This window comes from Mauremys reevesii, linkage group 7, assembly GCF_016161935.1.
Source record: "Mauremys reevesii isolate NIE-2019 linkage group 7, ASM1616193v1, whole genome shotgun sequence".
NCBI classification, from domain to species: Eukaryota; Metazoa; Chordata; order Testudines; family Geoemydidae; genus Mauremys; species Mauremys reevesii.
Genome location: NC_052629.1, coordinates 108,554,074 through 108,580,259, shown reverse-complemented (window position 1 = coordinate 108,580,259; position 26,186 = coordinate 108,554,074). Strand labels below are relative to the sequence as shown.

Genomic DNA, 26,186 nt, shown 5'->3' with positions numbered 1-26,186 from the left:
CTCTTCATGCTTCATTTTCCACCATTATAAAAAAGAAGAATGTTTATCTAACTTTCTAGCAAGTGCTTTGAGGTCTTTAGATGAAAAGCATTTTATAAAAGCATGCAGATTTATTATTCATTTTGAGTAGTTCATTCAGAGAGTGGCATTTACAAATACTTTGCTCTGCTGTAAATCTGATGTTATACAATCACCTGCTTAAATGCTGCTGCTGCTGTTTATTTTCCATTTCTGCCCCCGTTTTTGGTTTTGAGCTAAGGGCAGTATAACTCGCAGGTGTCACTTAGATGTATTTTTAGATTCTATTAAGTGAATGATTACTAGTCCTGGAAAATTCGTTACATTTACAACTAAATAAAAGTTAAAGGTTAGCTGCAAAATAGTACTTTTCTCCTTCGATAACCATCCAAAAGGTCATTAGTTTCAAGAGCTATGAAACTATTTTTAATTGAAAGTATAACATTCTTTGCAAGTCAAGGTACCAGTGTAAGGGAGTGGCCATGTATATTTATGTTAAATCTTAGAGCATTCCCATTGTGAAGTAGATCTTTTCAAGAACCTGAGCTGAGCAATTGTAAAGTTAATAAAAGAATCTGACTGCCTAGTAGGACTGGCTACTAGCTTAAATTTTTTTGTCAAACTGTTTTTGATGGAAAATTGGGATTTCAAATAACTGAATTTTTCCATTAAAAGTAACCTATTTTCCACAGAAATTTTTAATTTTTCTCTGGAAAGCTGAATGCCTAAAAACAAAAAAACAAAAACTCTTTTAACAATCTGAAATCCTACTGCAGTGCCTCATGGGAGTTGTAGTTTGGGTGTCTAACGCTCCCGTTCTCCTCTGTATATAGCTGGACTTCATGTCCCATGATGCACTGCAGCCACACCCCTCTCCAAGAGGGCAGACCATAGTGCTTCATAAGAAATGTAATCCAAACAGGGAGCCCAGCCTATACAGGAGAATGAAAGCATGAGTCACCTGAACTACAATTCCCATGAGAGACAAGGCAGCATTTTAGAATCAAAATATTTTGATTTGTTGCCAATACTCTCAGTTCTCTGTGGGGAAGCAGGAGATGGGAGCCACACAGTTTCCAACCAGCTCTACTCGATTCTTCTGAAGAACATTACATTCTTCTATTTGGAAGAAGATGCTATAGCAGTTCAGATGAAGTATTCCACATTAATGAGAGATCACACTTTACAATAACATCTTCAACTGCAAATCTGAAAGAAAATCAGGAAAAAAGAACTGTAACGTTGGAGCTTTTTAAGGGCATGGGTCACTATGGGCCCAAACCTGCTTTCACTGAAGTCAGTGACAACAGTCCCATTGATTTAGTGGATTTTAAAAAGGCCAAAAGGGATCATTTTGACCATCTAGTATGACCTCCTGCATAACACAGACAAGAAGTAAGATCAAGCTGTAAATATGAAACATAAGAAAACAGAGTAAAGAAGACAAACACCTGTTGGGGATTTTACAGGTATACTAGGTCTTACTTCACCAGGGGGAGATGGGACAGGGTGACCTCTCAGCATCCCTTCCAGCCCTACTTTTCTATGATCCTGTGATGACAGCATATAAGACAGCTTGTGAAATACACTTAGTTTAAGTAATTGCCGTCAACAGCAACAAACTATATAGTTCTTGAAGGATGGATGGACAGACAGTCTTGTGGTTAAAACACAGGAGTAGGCAGAAGATGATCTAGGTTTACTGCTTTCTTATCATCAGTCTGAATTCATAATCTTGTGCAAGGCATTTACCCTCCTGTCTGCAAAATAGAAATAATAATATTTACCTAACTCAAAAGGGAGGATAAATTCATTAGTGTTTATGAAATGCACAGACACTATGGTAATGGGCATCCGAAAGTAGGAGAAAAAAATCTGATTTGTGGTTGAAACAGATGGAAGCCAACTGCTATAATCATGTACTCAGATTAATTAACAAAAGATCAAGAACACAGATGCTCCAGAAGATGAAAGAGACAGATTTTTTCCCTCTGTTCTCATAGCAGAAAACAATGCAATTTGAGAGCAATAATGAAAATAAACCAAGCTAGTGATACCACAGGTCACATCAAGACTGTGGGAAGTTATGCAAGCCTTATTGATTAAATAAATACAGTGAGAGGTATGAGACAAATGGACTGAAGAGGTAAGACATATGGTGAAACTTCCTACTTCCCAAAGAAAGCTAATTATTAGCTCTCTTTTAGGATCAGTCTGCAGAAGTAATAACTGCTCATTGTTGTCCCAACTTTTTACAGAGTCTTATTATCTAAGCTTGACTAATTTTGTCGGACTGCTGTATTTTTCCATTCACATTGTGATGCAGTTAAATGAAAGATGATTAAAGCCAGTCAGATGCGATTATAAACAATTTGGGTTGCTGGTGACAATGGGTGCTATATTATTTTACATGCTATGTTTCTAGACAGAAGGAACAGAACCCATACTTTCACTCTAAAGTGACTTCTTTTAGATTAAGGAATACAACAAGACCAGAGTCTCCATGAGAAAGTACAGCAAATACATCTCCTCTGTAATAGGATGAACAACAAAATGGCTCCTCATCTCCCAGGAAGAGTTCTTAGAGGCTTTTAAGTAGAGCACACAGAAAACAAGAGGCATCTCAGTTTCATAGCTACAGACCACACAGGTGACAGAAAAGCAGCCATCTCATTCAGCATTTCGAATTCCACGATGTAGTGCCTAGTTTCAACCTGTTAGTCATTCCCATTAAAAAGGTCACGCACACAAAAATGAGATGTACAAAGTACTCAAGACATACCAGAAAGAAATGGCCGTGGCCCAAAGAGGAGACATTTAGAGGTGAAAAGAAGAGCATTTTAAAAAAATAAATAATCAACCAACAGTCTAGCATCTCCAAATCAGTAACAGCAATGTAAGCTCAGGAAATTGGGTTATACCTGAATGTTCTGCAATTGAAACTAGCAGCTGTAGTAGTGACAATACACCTGACCTGCATGTTGAATGTGGCAATTGCGTAAAATAACCACCCCTGTGGAAATCCCTTTTGCGGTCACTCCCATGCTTTGTTTTCTCAATAGCTCCAGCCTAATTATCAGGTCTGTAGTTTCCTCATCTTTGTCCTTGGGGGCGGGTGCAGGCTGACTGTGACGTTCCCGGTGGTTCACTGACTCCACCACCAGGGAGTTAGGTGCCGGGTGGGAATACAGGTATTCGTGGCCCTTGGGGGCACGAAGTATTTCCTGTCCACTTTCCTGGCGATGGGGGCCAAGGAAGCTGGGGTTTGCCACAGTGTAGTCAAGATGTTGGCTTGGTGGAGAGGTAGGGCCACCCAGCTCGGTGCCGAGGATGACGGCACATTAAAAAGAGAGTCCGACGGCTCCTCCATCTCCTCAGCCTGGAGCTGGAGATTGGACACAACCCGCTTGAGGAGCTCTTGGTGAGCCCTGAAGTCCTCCTGTGGAATGGGCAGTGGTGCCGCTGTGGCATCCTCCAATGCTGGCGAGGGGACTGGCATGGAGCCTAGGGCATCAGGTTGTACCAGAGGGTCGATCTCCAGGTCAGAGTCCAGGCGCGGTGCCATCGGCTCAGGACCCGTTGATTTCTCCCTCTGTCAAGGAGGGAAGGTCAAGGGAACCTGAGACGCTCCAGCCACCAAGTGGGATCTCGCTTGGGCGGGCATCTGCGGCCATGGTGCCCATTGACACCATTGCCCTTGCCACGGTGTTCCGTGCCACTGGCCGACTTGGATGCCAGGCGGCACCGTTTGTTCTTGCTGAGCCGTCCAACTTGGAGACAGGTGGCTGGGTGCCGATGCAGAAGTCGCCGTCGACCACACGGTATCATAGGAGCAGCAAGAGCGACGGTGTCCGCGAATGTGCCGTCTGCATGACCAGGACCTCGACGACGAGGATCGGTACCCGTCCAAGGTGCTGCTCCTGTACTCGCCCCGGCGGCTGGAGCTATGATGCTTTGGTGCCGGTGAATCTCAAGAGGAGTTCTGAGAGCGATATCTGGCGGAGTGGGAACTCGAATCTGAGCGTCTACATCAGTGGCGTCAGGATCGACTCCAGTAGCTGCAGTGCAAGGAGGAGCGTCGGCGCCACTTATCCTGGTGCCTGCGTCCCCGGTTGTGGGGCGTGCAGGAGCCCCGAGGCTCCTTCATGGGCAGCAAGCCAGTCAACCTGAGCAGGGTAGAGGGCTGGCACGAGCTGAGGGAAGACCGAGTCGAGCAAGGTGGTGAGTGGTCCTCGGAGCGGGGACTGTGCCACGTTGGGGAGGGCTGTTGTGCTCCCAGAGGTGGTTTCCCTTGAGACCGGGGGCCCATCTCAGGCGGCGCCCTGGGTACCGGGAGGTTTAAGAACCCTGTGCAGCCTCTGGAGTCGACGGCATCCTCACCACAGGGGAGGCACGTGCGGACGAGACCAGGCTGCTCCGCTCAACGCGAGTCAGGGTCCCAAGGGGGATCGTGGGCTGCCCACCTTGGGTCCGGCCTCATCCCTATCTTTGTCTTGGCACCGCTGAGTCTTCCCTTGCTTTTTGGAGGGGGAGCGGTGCTGGCTAGTGGAGGAGACTTCACTCCGTACCGAAGATGCGGTGCCAGGCGCCGAGTCCGTTCGATGTGCCAGTGCCGGGGCCAGCACTGATTCCATTAGGAGAGCGCAAAGCCTAATGTCCTTCTCCTTCTTAGTCCGGGCTAGAATGATCTGCAGATCCTACAGCGCTCACTTACGTGGGTCTCACCCAAGTAACGGAGACACCGAGTGTGTGGGTTGCTCCTTGGCATAGAACTGCGACGGGAGTCACACAACTTGATGCCTGGGGCATGGGGCATGCCCCGAGCCCAGCCGACTAACTGGAGAAAACTATTTAACTATTGGAAGGACTGTACCACTAAGGCTAACTAGAGAAGCTGCAGCAAGGTTGGAGCATGAAGTTCCGACTACCTTCACTGGCGGCAAGAAGGAACGGAGAGTCGGGGGAGTGTGCAGCTCCCCTTATAGTGCGATATACAGGCGCCACTCCAGGGGTCGCAGCGGTGCTCCCCCCGTACGGGAACTGCTAATGGAAAACCTTCCGGCACCGGTGCACGTGGCAAGCACGCACACCTACTGCGGAATACACATGAGCAATCACTCGAAGAACAACATATATTTCTTTCTACTGTGTTCAGGGAGACAGGACTTCGTGTACGTTTTTGTAAATAAACGAGATTACACCAAGAATATACTTCACTTGTATCCCTGATTTTTCATTCTAACAGAAACAACCAAGGCCTGGACTAATGGCTAATTAGTAAATGGCTAATTACTCGGGCCACAGGGAAAATCCATAAGTGATCAGACAAAGACGATATTGTTTTGCTCAGCTAGACATGATACCATTTCTGAGCACTGACTGGATGGGGCTACAATTTTTTCTGGCATGAATATTCCTACATACATAAACTTAAGATGAGTTTGTCATGAATACTCTCACATGCAACTCAGCCTTGTTTTCCATTCCATTCCCTTCAATCAATAAGGGAAATCACAGGACAGAAATGATGACAAAGTGAGCACAAAGTGGGAGGGGGCACAAGCAAACAGGAGAATTATACAGGAGAAGAATAAAAGGGAAATCACATAACAGTTCCATTTCCAATGCCGGAAAGATGTCATAGCTGCTCTTTCCTGACTGGTGATTGTATAGCATCACTCGTTTAAAGAGCACAGTGTCCTACAAACTATGAAGGTAATATCACATGTTCCCTTATCATATTTGAACATTGTTATAATATTCTTTGAACAGGCTTGTACTGGGAAGGAGTTACCCCTAGACATTTTCTAACCTAATTTATACAGATACCCTGCAGTATTCCGTGGGGTAACTTTAGGCAATTACTGTATGTCATTTAAATTTGAAAAGCACTTTCCATCTCTGGAGCTCAGAATGATTAACATTGATGAATTTAGCCTCAATGTATTCCAGTGAGCAGGGGCAGCTCTAGGCATTTTGCCGCCCCAAGCATGAGCTTGGCGTGCTGGCGCCTGGAGCCGCCCCTGCCAGTGAGGAAGTATAGTTACTTGCATTTTGCAGTTGTGGGGAACTAAGGTACAGATAAACTAAGGGCCTGATTCTTCACCATTAAGGTCAGTAGTGGGTTTTCTTAGAATATCAGGGTTGGAAGGGACCTCAGGAGGTCATCTAGTCCAACCCCTGCTCAAAGCAGGACCAATCCCCAGACAGATTTTTGCCATAAATGGCCCCTCAAAGATTGATCTCACAACCCTGGGTTTAGTAGGGCAATGCTCAAACCGCTGAGCTGTCACTTGTTTGGGCTCAAAGTGACTTGCACAAGGTCACACGAGAAGCCAATGACAGAATCAAGTCTCTTGACTTTCAGTCCTGTGCCTTAAGTAGGAGAGAGAGAGAGAGAGAGAGAGAGAGAGAGAGAGTGTGTGTTTTCTCCTAGTTTTATCCTCACTGCAGATGGAAGGACAAGTCATAACTCATCTGCATTTATGTCACTTTTACCTGAGCAAGTAATACTTTCATTAGTAAGGAACTACTCGTTGAAGAGATGAAAACAAAAAACACTTTAAAAAATCAATAAAAATTACCTCCAGAGTCCATATTGTCTGAAAACTGGGGTGGTCCATTATAAACCAAACACTGCAGCATCTGCTTCAATTAAATGCTAGATTTATCCCTGCTTATCTGGGCAGAACGCATTTTATCCCTGGCTCATTTTCACTTTACCACTTAACAGTAATGTGGTCACCACGAACTTCTGAGTAAATATAATATTTCAGGGAAGATGATACGTATGTATTTTACAGTGGGCTGGACTGCTTCAGCTGGAGTGACCCAATTTAAAAAGCAAAAACATTGCACTTAGATTCCTTCCATTTACAAATTACCATCAGCATTTCACTGACAAAGGCCATTTGTTATTAATCATCTTACTGAAAACAACACATTTCAGGGCCTTGGGAAATATGAGTATCTGAAAGTTTGATCTGGAATAAGTGTCATATTTATGAGATTTAGAATCCAGTGTGAGGGAAAAAAAAATTTAGAGGCAGTCTTGCTGTTCTTTACCATGAACTTTACATCTTCTTTGCTTGTTTCCTCTTTGAAAATAATGCATTTAATCAGAACTGCCAATCCCATTAAACTGAAGCTCTGGGACCAATTCAGCCCTGGTGCATGTGGGCACAATCCCTCCTCTCCCCCCATGACTAAGCAGTTGGTGTTTGGACTAGGGAGACATGGATGGTTTCTATGCTGTATGCTAGGCCCTTGTTTTCGTTTAAATAAAATGCATTTCTCCTGGCTCTCTCTGAAACCATGTCCCTTGCACCTCAGTTAAACAGAATCTACAGGAAAAGAGCTTGAATGATTATATCCCAAACTGTTCAAGGCAGCGTGGGGGAGTGAAGATGAAAATCGTGGTAACTTCTGATCACATTCCAGAGACCCAGGCACCTAAGAAAATATATTGCAAAATACATGGAAGTGTCCAAAGCAATGTGTTTTTCCATTACACAATTATGTTTTGTCTTAAATTTCAGATAAGGCTTATGTGATCTCTGCTACTTTCTTAACCCAATGTTAGCTATTAAGACCTCTAAGAGTTTACACTGAGCTGTATAAAGCAAGACTGTAATAATCTTGTGTTCAAGGCTTTTGCTCTTTACGGTTACACGTTATTAGAATCAGCCAGCCTCTGTGGAATTTGGAAATCCAGGAGCAATACAAAATGTCTTTAGCTGGTGCTTAACCAAAAGCGTCAAGATTTTTTAATGAAGGGTGCTTAGCACATCTGTGTTCATTTTGGCTAGACTCTTGCTTTGCACCTAGCTTCTGTATTTCATCTGAACTCATATAAAATAGTTCAACTTCATTTCTACTTTGGAATTCCTTAGAAATGTCAGGTCCCGTGCTAGCCACTTTATTATTCTACAAAAACTGCCCGTTAGAGAACAACCTGTCTATGATGGTGGGTGTGTGTGTGTGTGTGTGTATACACACACACACACACACACACACACACACACCATCATAGACAGGTTGTTCTCTGTAGCAGCTTGTAGTTTCTCTCAGACTCCCAGAGAGGGGAAGAGAAGGGCACAGTGAAAAATGAATATTCCTGTTGGAGGAACTACATTTGCCTGAGAAATGTGCAATTACTGCTGTAGTTCAGGATTGCATAGAAACCCAGCATCAAACAAGACATAAATCAGCTACTCCTCCACTCACACTAGCTTAACACTTCCACTAGACCACATAGGCCCAGTCTTCACAAGGAAAATAGGTGTGTTCTTAAGTTGAGTTAAGGAACAAAATCTGAGGGAAGACAGGCAGTTTGTAGTTTTTCACAGGAGTTAGCAGATGAAGTTAAAGACTATGAGGGAACTTACAGTTTACTATGACCTGCTACCATGACATGTGAAAACTATAAACTGCCTTATCTTCATTCAGATTTTACCTCACGTTAAATAATTGGAGTTGAGAACACACCTTTTTCCTAGTGAAGACATACCGATAAGGGCACATATAACTGTGTGACTTGCACTAGAATCAGGATGGTCTCCCCACAGGCTAGGGGTTATTCCCTTGCAGTTTGATGAGAAATACTCATAACCTGCAGGAGAATCAAGCCCCTGCTAGGGAAAAACTTGGCCCTGATTCATCATTATCAATTCTGGAAACTTAAAATTCCACATGTCTGCAGGGAATTTCCTGTCACAAGGGGGTGAATTTCACTGAGATCCTATTTAAAAACAAACAAAAGACTTATAAAATATAAAAACAAAAGTAAAATGTTCACATTGCAAGTGGTCAGCACTGAAGCAGACGAACAAATGTGGCCTTGAGCTCCGCCATCATCTAAGCTGGTTTAACTGGAGTAATACTCCTACTCACTGCCTCCTTTAGATAACTGTGATGAACCAGTCTATTGGAAAAGCAGATGAGAAATACACTGCGATCTCCTGTTGATGGCTTCTTTCAGAGTAAGTCACAGGCACTGCTTCTCCGATTCTGTCCCATGGATGCTATTATTTTAAGCCATCCAATATGCCGAATACTGGGCTCTTCCTCTCGGATGGCACATCATAATACACCTGTGTCTTTCTGATGAGCCGCTGTTGGAACAGCAGCTGCAAGCTACATCCCTTTCAGATTTCTTTCCCCAAGAATTCCCAGCTTTAAAGTGCTGAGGCCTGTAAGAGCTGTGCTAGGCTGAGCTTTAGGGTTGTCAACCCTCCAGGATTATCCTGGAGTCTCCATGAATTAAAGATTAATCTTTAATTAAAGATTATATTATGTGATGAAACCTCCAGGAATTCAGCCAGCCAAAATTGGCAACCCTACTGTGCTTACAGTAGCAGTGACTTGTTAGACCGTACTGTTCATTTAGTGTGGAGTCCTATTATGATTTAACTAAATGAATACAAAACTGGAGTTTAGGAACTCTGAGCCCGTGTCTCATTCCACCATTGACTCACTGGGTGGTTTGGGGGATTAGCTCTATCTCACTGCAGCTCAGTTTACCCATTTGTAAAATGGTGATTATAAGGAGTGAGGATCGTTTTGTTAATAACTGCAGAAAGCACTCCAACAATTAAAATCCCTTTATGGAGGCTAAGTATTATCTCAAAGAACAACTGAGACTATGCAAAATACACGGAATTTCAGCCTCTTACAGCCAGCAAAGGTTGAAGGCATCCGTGTTCTTTTGATATAGGTATTTCAGCATGATCTTAATTGCAATACATACACACAGCAAACATCGTAACCATGGTTCTCCTTGGCATTTCACAAGGGATTATGTCTGCTTCAACTTCATTTCCACCTCTGCCTTCTGTTCACTTCTCCAACCAGGAGCACTGAGCTCTTCATAAGCAATGTCTCTCAAGCAGGGAAATCTTTGTGACAAGGCTGCACAAACCAGGTATCTTGGATCCACCTTGACAAACTCTCTCTCTCCTCCAACCACCCCGAGAAGTAGAAACTCTTTGAGCAGGATGGTAAAGCTGACTCCTCATCTTTGACAGTACCAACAATGATCCAAGGGTACTCACAGCACTGCTGCTCCACAAGCTTCACTCTTCCCTGGCATCCCAACAACCAGTATGTGTCTCCAGCTGATTGACTTGATGATTCTGCAATGACGACCATAATACCATGCAAGCCACTAGGTAAATAATGGAAGCTGGTAGCTTTGTCTCTTCAAGATTTGGTTCCTTCAGATATTTTTACTATCTTTTTCCAATGCATCTCAGAACAGGAATTTTGGCTGATCTCAAATCAGGAGCAACGCTTGAGAAAGCCATTACTGTAAAATCCATATTCCTGTACAATGATACACCTAATTTTAATTAAGCAGCAAAGAGTCTTGTGGCACCTTATAGACTAACAGACGTTTTGGAGCATGAGCTTTCGTGGGTGAATACCCACTTCATCGGATGCACGAAGTGGGTATCCACGAAAGCTCATGCTCCAAAACGTCTGTTAGTCTATAAGGTGCCACAAGACTCTTTGCTGCTTTTACAGATCCAGACTAACACAGCTACCCCTCTGATACCTAATTTGAATTAAAATTTAACAGAATAAACTAAGAACTGTTGACACATTTCAGTTCCCTCACTGAGCCTACATAAGGCCCACTACATCTCATTAGCCTTTTGCTATCACTCTCCCCTCCTCAGATCAGGTCCCTGCAATGATCCCTAGACCTCACATTCTTTTGTAGAACTGTAAATTGAGAACAAGCCTGTGACAGGGAGAGATGCATGTCCTCTTCCACAGATCTTTCCCCTGGAACAGATGGCTTTAAAAGGCCTTTCCAAATCACTCTTAACCCCACAGAAGACCTGGGTTTCCTGTTGGCTTTTCTCTACCCTGTTGTTGATCTGATCTAGTTTGCTGACCCAATCTGCATGCATTTTGCAGAGAGCAGTGTTCCGGATGTGCTGAATGAGATTTCTCACTGCCAATGAGGTCAACTAGGCCACGTATTTGAAAATGAAGCTGGCACGGACAGCTGGCACGTTCTGCTCCTACTGACAGCAGCAGGCACCTTGCAGAAAAGTGGCAGTATTAACACACAGCCCACCAACACAGGAGCAGCCCCTTGTCAGACATTGTAAATTGCTCCTGATTTTACAGCCAGAAGAGGAAATTTCCGGGTGAATATTTAAATCAAAGGTTTAAGTGTTTTGCTTTCTAAACTGCCCACATGCAAATGAGTACCTGATTGGTACATAAAGTTACCTGGATTCTGTATACTAATTAGGTAACTATGCACACACACACACACACACACCCCTAGCCATGTACATTCACAGTTTTCTAATTTACACATTTAATAGTGGCATCTGCAGGCAGGCTGTTTAGAAACTCAGGTCCTCTTACTTTTACACTGTCAAATTCTTCACATTGCTAATTCAGCAGTAGGGCTTTGAAGACCAATGCAGAAAGATTCTGCTCATTGTGCCAAAGGACCCAGACCACATGCTAAAGTCTGATTGGTTTCAGAAAAATCAGAGCTATTGTTAATTCATCTAGAAATGTATTCTGTAAATTATGAAAATGCAAAAACCAACTGTTTGGAGGGCAGAACACTATGATCTAAGTGATTAAAGCAGGTGACAGAGCAAGAATTCCTGAGTTCTTCCCTGCATTGCCACTATCTCACCCAGAAATTTTACATAAATCTATTAACTTCCCTGTGCCTCAGTTTACCTACCTGTAAAATGTATTGCTGCAGTGGTATTGTGATGCTTCATTGGGACTTGTTTGTAAAACGGTTTCAGATCCTTGGATGAGAACTGATTTATAGCCCTACTTCACTCCAACAACTCCATATTTCTTCCTCGTTCATCTTTGTGCTTTCTGCCCTGCTGCCTCTTCAGCCTGGATTGTATCTCCTCTGCAGTCTGTACAGGGTAAAGTTTGCTGAGTGTCTAACAACTATCAATTTTAGCCATTTGTAATGCCCTCACAACTGTAGTACCTAGGCATCTATTGGGAATAATCATCAGTGGCAGAGTAAGGGCAGATCCAGGCTCAATACTGAGCTGGGTTAGGGCAGCTAAAGGACAGATACAAGGCTCAGAGATAGCAGAGAAATAGCAGGGGCATCCTGCTGCTGGGCTCAGTTCCAAAGATCCCCTTTAATTCACCCCGATAAGAATAATAAATGAAGGCACCAAGATGTTGCAGTTCATCTCCTTGAATCAGAGGATGAAAGACTAACTAATTATTCATCGTGATCACCAAAGTGATGCAACAGAGACTCTCTGAACATTTGATTTGAATGCCAAATCTCAGCTGAGGAATTCATCCCAACATTCGCTCCTTCCTGGCCTTACTATGACTTACACGTGTAGCCTTTGTTCTTCAGAAAAGATGAGTGTTCTTGGCAGAAAGCAACAGATATGTTATACTAATGAGCATCTAGAATAGTGAAACAAATATTAATGTTTGCTCTTTTATATCTTGGCAGCCAAAGCACAATTCAGGTTATGCAAATTGCATCAATCTTCCTTTCCATTGATTTGCATAAAGAAACTGAAGTGAGCTTGTAAATTCAAATTGCCATGCAAATCATCATGCTCTGGATTTACATACAGGTTGATACTTCACTCCAAAATGCATGAACCGGTGCTAGAGAGGGCCTGACAAATACTCAAAGTGTAATTCACAGGTCTGTGCAAAGGACAAATATCTTTCTTTAACCTCATAGCTGATAATGAATGAGGTAGTAGAATAAACAAAGACACTGTAATCCCCGAATTCGACATTCCTGCGTGTGAACCTAGAATGTAAAACACTGCAGTCAGCCATCCTGTGTGTTCAGCTACTGATAGCTGAAAACCAAATACCACATAGCTAGGAGTAATCTTAGGCCCTGAGATGCAAGGCCGTGCAGCTGTAGGTTTGCAGTTCTGGTAATCAGAACTAGAGGATAGGACAGGGAGTTAATCTGCCATCAAAATAGAAGGAATGTTTGGGACAGCCAACCTTAGTTTTACGTGCCTCTGACATATACATTTTATTATGACTAGAAATGTTTTGATAAGAGACAATGAGCAGTTTGCTGAAATTAGGAGAATTGGTGACCCACCAGGGGTTACTATGGTGACCCACTTGGAGTCACAGAGTTATGAGCTTTGTTTAAGTTAGCTATAAAAGATTAGGAACAATGATTTATTTGGAGCAGTCCTAGGAAGTTTTTCTTTGGGCAAGGATCTGACTGTCTAAACTCCCCAGCAGCTGGATGGAACAGGGCCGCGGAAGGCTGGCTGCTGATTCTTCAAAACCATCTCAGACTTTGGTAAATATAAATGTTTGGGATGCTCTGAACCTACTGCTACAGTATATGTGTGTGCGCACTTGAGACCTAATAAAGAGTAGTTTTAGGTAAAAGCGCTCTTGTTTGTATTAATCATTTATCAGACAGAGGAGCTGTGTCCCCACTGATTTATTCCTGATACTTCCTGGAGAGGGACACAATTAAGTTACCACTGCTTTGGGTTCTGAAAACCCTGTATAACAACACCAGGGACGCCTACAGAGTTGTAGATGGTATTTAGTGTTAAAATGGAGGGTTTGTCCTTTCCCAAAGCATTTGCAAGAAAAGAAAAAGGGGGAACAACTGAAAGCAATCCACAGATGAATTGTCCATCATTTCTAATAGAAATTGCTCCTTCACACGGTCTCACTTCTGGATGAGCCTTCCTTCTGTAGCTCCCAGCAACTGAGACAGCTTGTCTGTATCTCTCCATCTCAGCACATCTTTGGCCCTCATTATCCCTTTTTACACTGGTTTAAACCAGGAGTGACTCCACTGAATTTAATGCATTATACTGGTGTGAGAGATGAATCAGTCCCCAATATCTATTTTCCAATCTCAAATGAAGAGATCGGATTTCTCCTTTTTCACAGCTATGCAGTAATTAATTTCTCTTTCCCTCTCTATTATTCTTCAAGGATTGGGCTGTAAGAAGGATGGACATGTAGGATAGCTCATCTAGGGGAATTCACCATCGGCCAAAGCAAATAAGAGACAATTAAAATTGCCTTGGACCATCCCTATGCAATGAGGACAATTTTACAATACACATCAGTATTACCCTAACAATATACAGTTTATTTCACAGTAGAGTGCTCTGATCTAAAGCTCCAACATTATTTTAAGTTGTGTGTAGTGCATATGTGACAAAGATTTGTCAATTGACCTTCCTATGTGCTGTCTCTGCACTGGGATTTTCCTGAATCAGCACTGTTCTTTTACATAAGAGGACACATTCAATTTCAGAATTTAAATTAGGTTCTGTTCATGGCTCTGCCACTAACTAACCGTGTGGCTTTGGGCAAGTCACTTAACCTCTATGTGCTTCAGTCTCCTATTCTCATGAGCCCTGTGGGCCAGAGACAGTCATTTACCATATGTATGTACAGTGCTTAGCGTAATGGAGAGCCTTAAGTGCTACCGCTGTATATTGTAGATAATACCGACCTATGCCACTTGATTCATATTTCTAAAGTGCTTTGAGATCCTCAGCTAAAATCTTGCAGCCTTTATTCATGCAAAATTGCCATCAACTTCAATCCAAAGCAATGACTGAAGGATATGGTCCTAGAAAAGCAAAGTATTCTTTATTACTGGTACTCCTCTAGTGACTTCACTGGCTTCAGATTTTGAAACATGATCTGAAACTATAGTAGGGATTTCCAGAGACAAGCTTCCACACATATAGAAAGTCTCATCTGTGGTTAAAGCTCTCAGGGCTTCACAGGTGAAACAACTAAAGAATGGCTTTTCATTCAATCAACAAGCAAACCAACAATGCAGCAGTAGCATTGTCCTGGAATTTGCTTTTCTCTGCTGGATGGCATCAAGAGAACTGTCAGAATCCAGATTAGGCTGAGATCAGAATCACATCCATACACCTTCACTGCAGAAGTTTATTATACCGCTTACACTTTGGTTAATTATGATGGACAAATACCTTGGCCACTGTAGAAGAGTCAAGTGACTTGCTGTGTTCTACATTCTGAAGCCAGAATCAGAGTTCTCGGGTCCTTCTTGTTCATTTTCTTTCATTTGATAGAACCTTTTTACATCATCAGAACGTGAACAGAGTATTTGCTTCTAATAGGCTCTAATACCACCCGCAGCATTGTAGTATCTGGTCATCTTCCAGTAGGGCATTAAGCAATGTGACTAATATCTGTCATATGTGATTCATTCTCTCTCTCATCCTATCCTCTGGAGGAGATGTGTGTGTACACCAATGCATTTTGGTTTTGGGGTGGCTTTTAAAAATGTATTCACTGCATAGGCGCTGACTCGGTGGGTTCTCTGGGGCTGGAGCACCCACGGGAAAAAAAATGGTGGGTGCTGAGCACCCACTGGCAGGCCCTCTATCAGCTCCCTCCCTGTCCCCCAGTATTCACCGCCTGCTGGCAGCCTCGCTGATCAGTGCCTCCCCTGGTTCCCCGCGCCCCCTGCTTGCCGTGATCAGCTGTTTTGCAGCACACAGGAGGCTTTGGAAGAGAAGGGGAGGAGTGAGGGTGCTGCACGCTGGGGGGATGGGTGAAATGGGGCAGAAAGATGTGGGCGGGAGTGGGACCTGGGGCAGATCTGAGGGTCAAGCACCCTCCGGCACTTTGGAAAGTCAGCGCCTATGATTCACTGCTCTGTGCTTATATTAGAGAAGGCAGGTTGGAGAAGTGCATCTTGCAGCAAGAACTTTTGTGATGGTCCTTAGCTTCAGAGTTCATTCCACAATATCTAACAAGCCCCTGAGAAAGCCCTGTCTCCTGCCCAGATGAGCTTTACCCTTATGGTAGAAAGCAGCATTATACTTGTAGACTATTTCTCACTTATTGATCTATTTAGTCACTTTCATAATTAATGCCTTGCATGACCTTTACTGGCGGGGAGCGGGGGGAAGGTATTTCAGGTTTTGCAAATAATGAACATTTTACTTTATTATGTATACGCTATTTCCACTTCGTGAATGTATTTATATATATTTCATTATATGCTTATATTTTATATAAAAATAAAGTTTTAAAGCAGGGTTTCTCAAACAGGGGTCGCCGCTTCTGTAGGGAAAGCCCCTGGCGGGCTGGGCCGGTGTGTTTACCTGCCCTGTCTGCAGGTCCGGCCGATCACAGCTCCCACTGGCCGCAGATCGGTGCTCCGGGCCAACGGGAGTTGCTGGAAGCGGTGGGGGCGGAAGCAACTCCCATTGGCCCGGAGCAGCAATCCGCGGCCAGTGGGAGCCGTGATCAGCCGGACCTGTGGATGGGGCAGGTAAAAGCACTGCCTCGGCCCACCAGGGGCTTTTCCTACAGAAGCGGCAACCCCTGTTTGAGAAACCCTGCTTTAAAAGTTCCATTGTGCAAGAGGTGCAGAATTTGTGACTATGGTCTTCATCCTGGAGCCTTAGGTTCTTTTAGATATGCTGGGCCCAGGCCACTGAGGGCCTTAAGATAAAGGCCTGAATGTCCATGGGCCAGATCCTCAGCATATATAAATCAGAATAGCTCCACTGGATCTGGCCTGGTATTTTTATGCACTGTTATCCATGACACTTATACATTTCCAGCAGTCCAGAGAGGCATTCTGTATTTTTGTTCTTCTCTATTTTATTCAACGTTACCGTCCATATTTTTGTTTCGTCTTCCACTGTAAAACTTTTGTCTTTATACTCTATTTAGTTTGTATTCCCGTGTTTACAGAATTACCCCAGTTCCCCCAAAGACAGATTTCGACAAAAAAGCAGCTCAAATTTCTTTTTCTCTCTTTTCAGCAATGGAGATAAAGGTCAACATTTGTGGGAGACAGAAAAATAATTTATTTATTAAAAAAGAACAAAGGTTAATCAGATTAAAATAAAGACAATGCCACAAAAGGAATTGGAGCAGGGCCATACTTTTGTCTAGAAAAATCTGTTTTCCTTTGGGAAAGATAAGCTGTGTTAACTCCTTAGCTCTGGCAGCCCTAGTGCTATACTATTGTCCATAACAACTATGACTTTTTCCAGGGAAAAATCAAATTATGAAAGGAAGCATTAAACAGTAAGGAACAAAACAATAAACATGCAGTCCCATGTCCCCTGCCATATCTCTTAGTGCTTCTCTCATGCAATCACAAATCCGGGGTGGGGGGGGCCAAATCCAAATACTCTCCCTGACCTTGGACACTCATCTTTACTAATCTTTAAAATAAATCGTTGATAGCACTAATTTAACCTTCCGATGGGGCTCCAGAGTGTGGAAAGAAACATTCCTTTCAACTAATCGAACATCAGCATAGTCTGGTTTACACTGAGGTGGGGCCAGCGTGTCTTCCTCCTGCCACTCTGGATAGAGTTTGAAAGAGCTAGAACGTGCCCAATTGTTTCCCATTTTTCTGAAATAAATAATATGGCGAAAGCAAAGAAAAATCAAAGGGTTATTGTATTACATCAGGATGTGACCCATGATACCCATGTGAAAACTGCCTTTTTTCCAGCTTAACCATTTTTCAAAGGGTTTGATCTTTAAACAGCAATGTCAACAAAACTGATTGGGGGCCGCATCCTGAAGACACAGTCTCTTTGCATTGCACCACCACTGGATTCTAGGGCTAGAACCTGCATATCCAGCCTCAAAGAGGAGCAGTCAGCGTAAGGAACCCCCTAGTGGTGTGGAGGTAGTAATGCACTGGCCCTCCACACCTCAATGAGTGTAGGGGGACATCGCCAGAGGAAAGTGGTTATGGCCCCATCCGCCATTCCTTGTCCTTCTCAGCCATTAGGCTGCTCTGACTTACACCCAGGGACCAGCCCTACACACAGCTTGGCAGCATCACATGTGGGGAGCACAAAGGTGAGCTTTCTATCTCCTTGCACTCCCCCCTCCAGACCCAGGCTGTGAACTCCATAGCTGAGCATGTGACCCTCCACCTCTGAGCAGAGTCACGGGTGGAGATGGACCAGAGCAGTTTGGGATCCTGCCCCTTAAATTCTTACACAAGTAAGGAGTCCTCAGGGAGACAAGATGTGAAGAATTAGACTCTGTCAGCTATGGTTTTATTTTGCAAAACCTAATTCGGAGCAGCCTGGTCCCACTTTATCAGCACACCCCACCCCTCCTCAAACCAAACATGGAGGTTTCAGATCCATTGTTTTGCATTGGTCCCATTTTCAATCAGGGAGTTTGTTGGTAAAATGCTTTGAGATTCTCCAGTGTGAGGCGTTAAAAAGTGCAAAGTGCAAAGTGCAGTGGCCACCCCTAGAATCAGCCCAAGCTGCTGTGCAAGGTATCTGAGACAGCACAGTTATTTCTCTTTCTAAATCTAGGGAAATACCCTGTAAACTTTCCACCAGTGGGAAACAGGAAATCATGCTTCAAACACCACCACAACTCCGGGTCCTTTTCTCAGGGCTTGTCTTTATTAACTTAGAAGCAAAGATCCAATCAAAACAAAGTAATTCAGACCGTTTCACTACCCCTCAGGATTCTGACTTAGCCTGCGTCTCCCGTGCTCAACAAACCTTGCCGCTCTTCTTCCGAGGGCTTTGCAGCCCTCCCCAACTGAGGCTCCCCCCCTAGCCAGCTCCTGCTCCCTCTTATGACTTCTTCAGGACAGGTGCAGACAGCCCCATCCCTGACCCAGCGTGTCTCCTTTCTGTTCCCTTGCCTAAGAGACAGGAAGCTTTTTCCTATAGAGCACATATCTAGGGATAGGCACGTGACCAACCACAGCTCCCAGGCTCCTAAGGGCCATAACATGTGCACTGGGACAAGATCCCCCAGGCTCAGCGCTTTGTTACACATTGCAGTGGTAACTCTGGGTAAATATTGTCTTTTTAATGGCAACCACTGTATCATTGTTATTAATCTTCAATATAACTTTGTCATTTCTAGTTTTGAAAATCCATGGGGAAAGCCAAGTAATAGATAAAAATATTACAATTTCCTTGTGCCAATTTCCTCTGTGTATTTTTGTTTATAACAGCCCATTCCTGCAGGATCAGTAAGTACTAATATCTTGCTCTGGGAAAAGGAAAGTAATGCAACAATAGCCTTTGGCGTACTCATTTTTGGCTCTTCTGGCCTAGGAATCCATTTTAGCAAGCACGAACAATACTGAGGCTGGAAGTGACTGGGGATCAGACTAAGACAGGAGAGGGTGAAACCTCTTATGCTGACTATATTAACCTTCATGCTCATGATGCAGTGGATAGGGTATTGCACAGAAGTCAGGAGATCTCAGTTTAACTCCCTGCTCTGGCACCGACCTGCTGTGTGATCTTGAGCAAGTTACTTCACTTCTCTCTGCCTCAGTTTCCCTATATCAATTTTCCCATGATCCTAGTCCTCCATCCCATTATACCCATCTAATACTGGAGTTCCATAGTGCGGAAGTGGATTGCATGTTTTCTGAGGAATGTACGGACTTTATTAGCCAATATGTAACCCACTAGTATCCTAGTACTAATCTGATATATGTCAGACTGGAAATTGTCTATATATGTCAATGCAAATTTTTCCTTACCTCAGTTGAAGGAAAATCTGTACATATGGTAATTTGCAGCAGAGTGGAATGTTCATTTAAGTGCAAGTATTGCATTTGACCTGTAGAATGAGGGAGAAATGGAGAACATTGCTGAAAAATGAATGAATTTTTTTTAAAGTTAGCATTTATTGCAGCTTCTGCTTAAGGAACCAGTCCTGTTGTCAGAAAATGATTTAGGTCCTAATTTTCAGTTAAACAACTATGTGCATAAATTCATGCACTTGACTTATATGTACAAATATCCAACATGCATGCACAGATTAGGTGCCTGACTGGCATGTGCAAATGCCTGATCTATGTATTAGCACCAGGTGTTTGTCCATGTGTTAGATATCAGCATTTCATGATATACATGCAACACAGCACGCACCTGATTTTGAACCTGCCCGCCCTTAATTTAGAAACTGGTCTGAATGCTTTAGAGTTCATTTGTTTGATCCTGTGAGGGCCTTATACATCAGATGTTATTTTAAGACAACATCCCTTTTTTTTTTTTTCTGTAAAAACAAAACATTATTCAGAGAAAAGGTACAGAATGTATTACCTAAGAAACACTCAGAATTACATATTTAACGTGATAGAAAATATCCACAGGTGCATTAAAAAGGATGAGGGATGTAAACTGTCATGAACCTAGGCATAACCCAGCCAGCAGCTAGGCAGAAACTTATGAAGTTTTGAACTTCCCTGTACACAAATTACTCCATAACTCAATTATTTGCACCTATTACAGCACCTGAAGCATCTGGGTTCTAACCAATGCCAGGCTAATCTAGAAGGAAACTAGATTAAATGGACCAGTTTATGTAACTGAGATCATCAATAAATAGAAAACAATAAAGAAAGAATGTAGAGCACCCCTCAAAATTAAAGAGAAAAATATTCTGTATCTTAATTGGGTGACTCTACATTTGGATGAAGGAGATTCTGTAAAGTCTCCATAGAGCGTTTGCTCTTAATAGAATCTTTATGGAGCTCTATAGAATATTTGGAGATGGGAGGGACTTTTCTTTTTAAATTCTATACACAATAAGCTCCAATAAACTTGTGTTTGTTGCCATCTGCTGGCAAAAGAGACAAGGACACGACTCAAAAAATTACAAGAATATCTGCTTGTTGGAGGAAAAAATGTGATCCAAATGTATTCTAATCGCTGAGGAACCAGAAGGGAGAAAAAAAAAGAACCCATATTTATTATTTTTAAAAGCTCGTTTTGACTGGCCTGACTCAGAATATTTGAACCCTTTGGCTTGGCAGTGCTGGTGCTGTGTATTCCTATCACACTGGCTTGGCCCAAGGAGGGCCAGCAGAAGGCTTGGTCTAGTTATCTTGAAGAAATTCAACCACCCTGGTGCAGGGAGGCAACCCAGGCTCTCTTGGGAGTCCTGCACCCGTCCAGCAGTGAGCCATGCGGCGGGGCCCTGGCTGACCCCCTGGTAAAGTGGATGGTGGAAGATAACCCACTTCTTGTCCTTTGGCAGGCACACCGCTGCCCTCTCAAACAGCATGGCCACTTTCAATCCCACAAGGTCTGCTCATTCAACAGCCCCTTTATAGGGTTGTGGATGTTGCAGGGGCTTCTGGGACATGTCGTTCTCTAGTGGATGCAATAGAGTGAGACTGCAGGGGGTTTTGCCTCCTGTAGTATTCTATGGCAGGCTGCGGCTGAGCCTGTGCCCTGTGTTTAGCCACCAGGTGCAAGCAAACTGCTGCCCAGCCTGGTGTATCCAGGCTTGTGTTCATTTCCTCAAGACGAACCTAAACCCAAAATCCGTATGGGTCCAGGAGGTATCATCAACTTGCCACTTACCTTGCAACATTTGGTGTTTGTCTTAAAGCACCAGCTGCTGGAATCAGATGATCACTTGAGAATTTCAGCTTTCATTTCACATTGGGTGCACCCTAAATTCTCAGCACCACACAGTCTATAAAAGGACTCAACATTTGTTTTGTTTTATAATCTCATGATTTTTAATCCAATTTCATTATTATTATTTTGTGCTTGATTCATGATTTTTGAATGCTTGGGGTTGGCAAAATGGGTTTCTATTAATGGGTTTCTGAGAGAAAATTTTCTAATGTAGACCAGGCCAAAATGGGTAGCAGCTCTAATCATAAACACCAGTTGTGCATGCAAGAAGGTCCTAGAAACGTTGCTATTACTAACAGGTTTTACTAACCTGGTTTTAGAAAATTCAGCACATTTACCCTAATAATCTTACCAAACTTGCTACTTCAGTGTGCATACGTCAGGGGGATTTGAGAGAGAATTGTTATGAACTATCCTGTCCTTACTAATGACTAGCCGCCTTTCTGTTTTAAAGAACAAAATAGAGCAGCCAGTCACCTTGTCCCATTTATAAGATCCTTTTCTCCCCATTCACAGCTTCTATGTGCTACTGCAAGACAAATAATTCATAATGTATAAGGTGTGATCAGCTTTATCTTAGCCAGACTGATTATGTAGTTGGATCATAAAACTCTTGAACCCTTCCACAGCAGATGTTGCCTCTCTTGTTAAGGAAATTGGGACGTGGGGTAACCATGACTACAGAGACTTCCTTTTGGGTCCTAGAGGGTCTGCACAGAGAACCACATGGACTTAACTGCTGACACTTCACTACACACGGTGGTGACTCAGAACGTCACAGCACCAGAACTCAGGGCTTCCTGTGTCAAAAAGCATAGAGCCTTAGCACATGAGCAAAACAGGAATTTCTCTGTGCCTTTAGTAAGGCTACGTGTCTGTCACGGAGGTCACAGAAGTCATGGATTCCATGACTTTCCGTGACCTCCATGACCTTTGCAGCAGCCGGTGCTGGCTCAGGCAGCCCCTGGGCCAGCAGCAGCAGTTTAGATGTGTGGGAGGGGGCTCAGGGCTAGGATCGGGGGGTAGGAGGTGTGAGAGGGCACTTACCTTGGGGTGGGGGGCTCCCCAGCTCCCACTGGCATAGGCGGGGCCAGGGGACTCAGCACGCTGCCTGAGCCTGCAGGCCCCACCCCCACAGCTCCTGTTGGCTGCGGTTCCTGGCCAATGGGAGCCAGCTCTTGTGGGGGGAACAGCAGTTGGAGCCCCCTGGCTGGAACTACAGGGACACGCGGAGCCCAGTAGGGAGCCTGCGAGCCCTGCCAATCCCCCCTCGTCCCCCAGCACCAGCAACGCGCCCCCCACAGCACCAGCGGGGGGTACCGGCCACACACCCCTCCCCACAGAGTGGTGACAGGGGTCCCGGGCCACCACCCCAGCACCCACAGTGCCCCCAGACCACCACCACCCCTCAAGCTTTAGTTAGGGGTATATAGTGAAAGTCATAGACAGGTCACGGGCTGTGAATTTTTCTTCACTTCCCATGACCTGTCCATGACTTTACTACAAATGCCCATGACTAAAATGTAGCCTTAGCCTTTAGCAATGCAGGGCCTATGATATACAGCTCTTTCTAATTCTCTCCAGTAGAGGGCAGCAAGCGATGCGCCTACATTCTAGCCAGTTCTGTATCCTATAATGTAATTCAAATCAGCACCACAAATGACCTGCTGTGTAGGAATATGGGATTTACTACAATCACAGTAAAGTTACAGCTTCCCACTTCTCTTAAGACAACTTAAGTGTTTGGCCAAGTCACTCTGTGATAGGAACATAAGGACTGAGAGACGTTTATGCCATAGCCCACCACAGCGTTCTTGTTGTCTATGAACTCGAGTGGTGGTTCCCAGTGTGGGGTTCCAAGACCCCTGGCTGTTTGCCATGGGTTATTTGGAGGGTCCATCCCTTGAGCCAGAGCCTGAACAGTATTCTGGAACTTTGGCCGAGTGGAGGATGCCATCAAATGTTCTAGTGGGTACATCCCAGTAGTACTGGGAATGAAAGGGGTTCAGGACTTATAGTCAGATGCCAAAGGAGTCTTGGGGCAAAAAGTCTGGGAACCACTGACCTGTCAGGATAAAGCTGCCAACACTTTGCAGTTGTCTAGAAAATATTATGTCGTGACATCTACCTGATTGTATCTTTTCATCACAGCACTGCATCATGAGGTCATAAACCTCCAGATGAACTGGAGATTCTGTCACTGTCCAGTTACAGGATGGATAGAAATCCAGCGACATTTTCCCTCTACTTTTTTCCTTTCCCCCAACCTTACTCCATCGCCCTCTTAAATGCCTTCACACTACAGAGTTGTGTTACCAATTTGGGGCCTAATCCCGTTCTCATTCCAACAGAGGGTAGCTTTGCCATTGTCAACAAAGAGAGCAGGACTGGACCCTTTGGAAGGTTGTTCCATATTCCAGCCCTCCTCTGGTTCAACAATAAACATTACCCAAGCACATGCTCACATGCTGGCCGTGCAATGGGTTTTGGAGGCGCACGAGTTGTCAGTGTGGAAATCCAACCTGGTAAGCAAGACATTTTGCTTAGAGGAGGCAGGGCTGAGCCAGCAGAGCCAGCATAGGGAATCCTGTGGATCTTCAGTGAAATAAGAGAACCCTCTCATTTACTGCAGTTCCCCAAAAAGCCACAAAGTAGTGGCAGGAAGCCAGGCCAATGGAAAGAACATAATATAGCCCCTGAATAAACTGCCAACCACAATCCCTCATCCCCTTTGAATCTGAAGTGCCCTCTGAAGCTGTTTATTGAGTTATGTCACTGTTTATATAAACACCAGCTAGAAACAATTAACTAGAGCCCCAACTCTCACCAAACACAAAAGTGTTTGGGTTTTTTTTGTTATTATTAAGGGCAGAAAATGAAACACTGGAGGCAGCTAGAGCGTTTGTCAGTTCTGAAGAGTTTCGTTTTGAGATCCATTAAGGGTCTTTGTGACACTGCAGAAAAATACAACGATAGGGCCTGATCCTGCAGTCAGAGCCGTCGGACCAGAGAGCACACATTGTATATAAATACATACGTTACTAAAGATTTACTGTATAGACTTTGGAAAATAGGTTCACTCCAAAGCCCTCAGTCTTAGCAGAAAAGGGAAGTAGCCCTCTGCACTTGAATGATGAATGCCAAGTCCAGTTTGTGTACTTTTCCCTCCCTTCCCTCCCAGTTATTAACAGGTTAATAGGTCTCAGATCAACTCAGACTGCTGGACTCACCCCTATGCAGAAACCTCCTTCCAGCCCACCAGCAACTTTCTTCTCCAGACCAATGTGGCTCTCTCCCAGCCCTATTCCCTTCATGGGACCAGGTGGCCTACTCACAGCCCCTTCCCAGACATACATTCTCCTCTAGAAAGAACAGTAATGTTCAGTTTGCACAGGGAGATAATAAAGTACCGTCTGTGGTATCACTAATTTGTAGAAACACAACACAGCACCTGCATTAGTATTAGATACCCACAAGATGGCAGCACCTCACCTTCTGCTGATTTGCTGTGCAAGCCACAGACACAAACTGATTTGCAATTGCTGCTAGCAATAGTGCACTTTCCTATGTCAGTATATGTGAAATTAAATGAATACTAGATATGCAGCCCTAGGTATTTGGATTGCTAAAAAAAGCTACATTGCTGCAAGACACATACTGCAGCAGAACACAGTACAGTTCCATAAATAAGTGCTTATGAATATCTGACAAGGAGGCAGCGTCTATTTTTAGGAAGCATTTGTCCAATTTAATCTGATATTGATTATATCAGAAAGTAAAGAAGTAAGCTGAGACTCTTTCCAGAAATGAAGTAATTGGAGAGCTAAATATTCCACTCTTCATAAAATTAAACCTAACAATCATGGTAGAGATACAATAGCTTTAAGGCATGCAAATTAGACAATGAGATTGACCAGGAAAGCCAAAAAGCCATAGCAAGAATACAACTCGAGGGAGAATTTTATGAATGGACTTCCCATTATCTACCTGTTCACCAATGAATGTTCTTTATGTCAACTCTCTAGGGGGACAGTGAGGGATCTTTTCATTTTCCTGGGGTTTCCCCCCTCCCTTGTCTCTGCCACTCAGAGATTGCTGACGAGGGCTATAACTTCGTGTGCGAGAGCTCGCATAGGAGGCAGAGTCAGCAAAATGGAAATCAATCAGGAAGAGTTACAACAAAAACTGAATTAAGAATACACCAAGATGGGATTAAATTACATATTAATTTCCACTCATCAGTTAAGCTCATCTCTCTTTGGAGCCATGCTTCAGTGAGGACAAAGAGTTTAAGAACAGGACAATCCATAAGTTATAGAAATGTTTCCTCTGTTCTCTAGATAGTGGCCTTATTTAATTCTAGAGTCACAGCCCACACCTCCAGGATACCATGCAACGTAAATAGTGTGCAATACGCTATGTAAGAACACTGGATAATGTATTTTAAGAAGAGCAAAAGTTGCTAGTGCAAAACTCAGAACAGGAGAACTGAAGGCCTCATTTAAGTTCTCAAACCCTTTGAGTGAATCTGGGATCAGATTTGCATAAACTTGGCCCAGCTCTTCAGTTGGGCCCCAATCCTTATCAAGCCAGACTCCATTGTAGTCAATGCAAGTTCCATGCACAACGGCCACTTAGTTGAAGAAATTTTTCTACTCAAGAAGTAATTCTGCAGCATATGAGAGCAGAGAACCAGGCAATACTGTTGGAGTGTTGTTAAAATTTATGACAGGTTTCAGAGGGGTA

The 26,186-nt window shown here is 43.8% G+C and overlaps 1 long non-coding RNA gene across 1 annotated transcript; it reads right to left on the bottom strand.

Annotated features, from left to right (window-relative positions):
• Nucleotides 1-1,059: 1,059 nt before the first annotated feature.
• On the bottom strand, nucleotides 1,060-23,529 carry LOC120408899. The gene is made up of 3 exons (XR_005600998.1): nucleotides 23,506-23,529; nucleotides 19,550-19,629; nucleotides 1,060-1,227 (listed from the first exon to the last, which is right to left on the bottom strand). It is a non-coding gene; the product is annotated as an uncharacterized LOC120408899 (long non-coding RNA).
• Nucleotides 23,530-26,186: the final 2,657 nt, after the last annotated feature.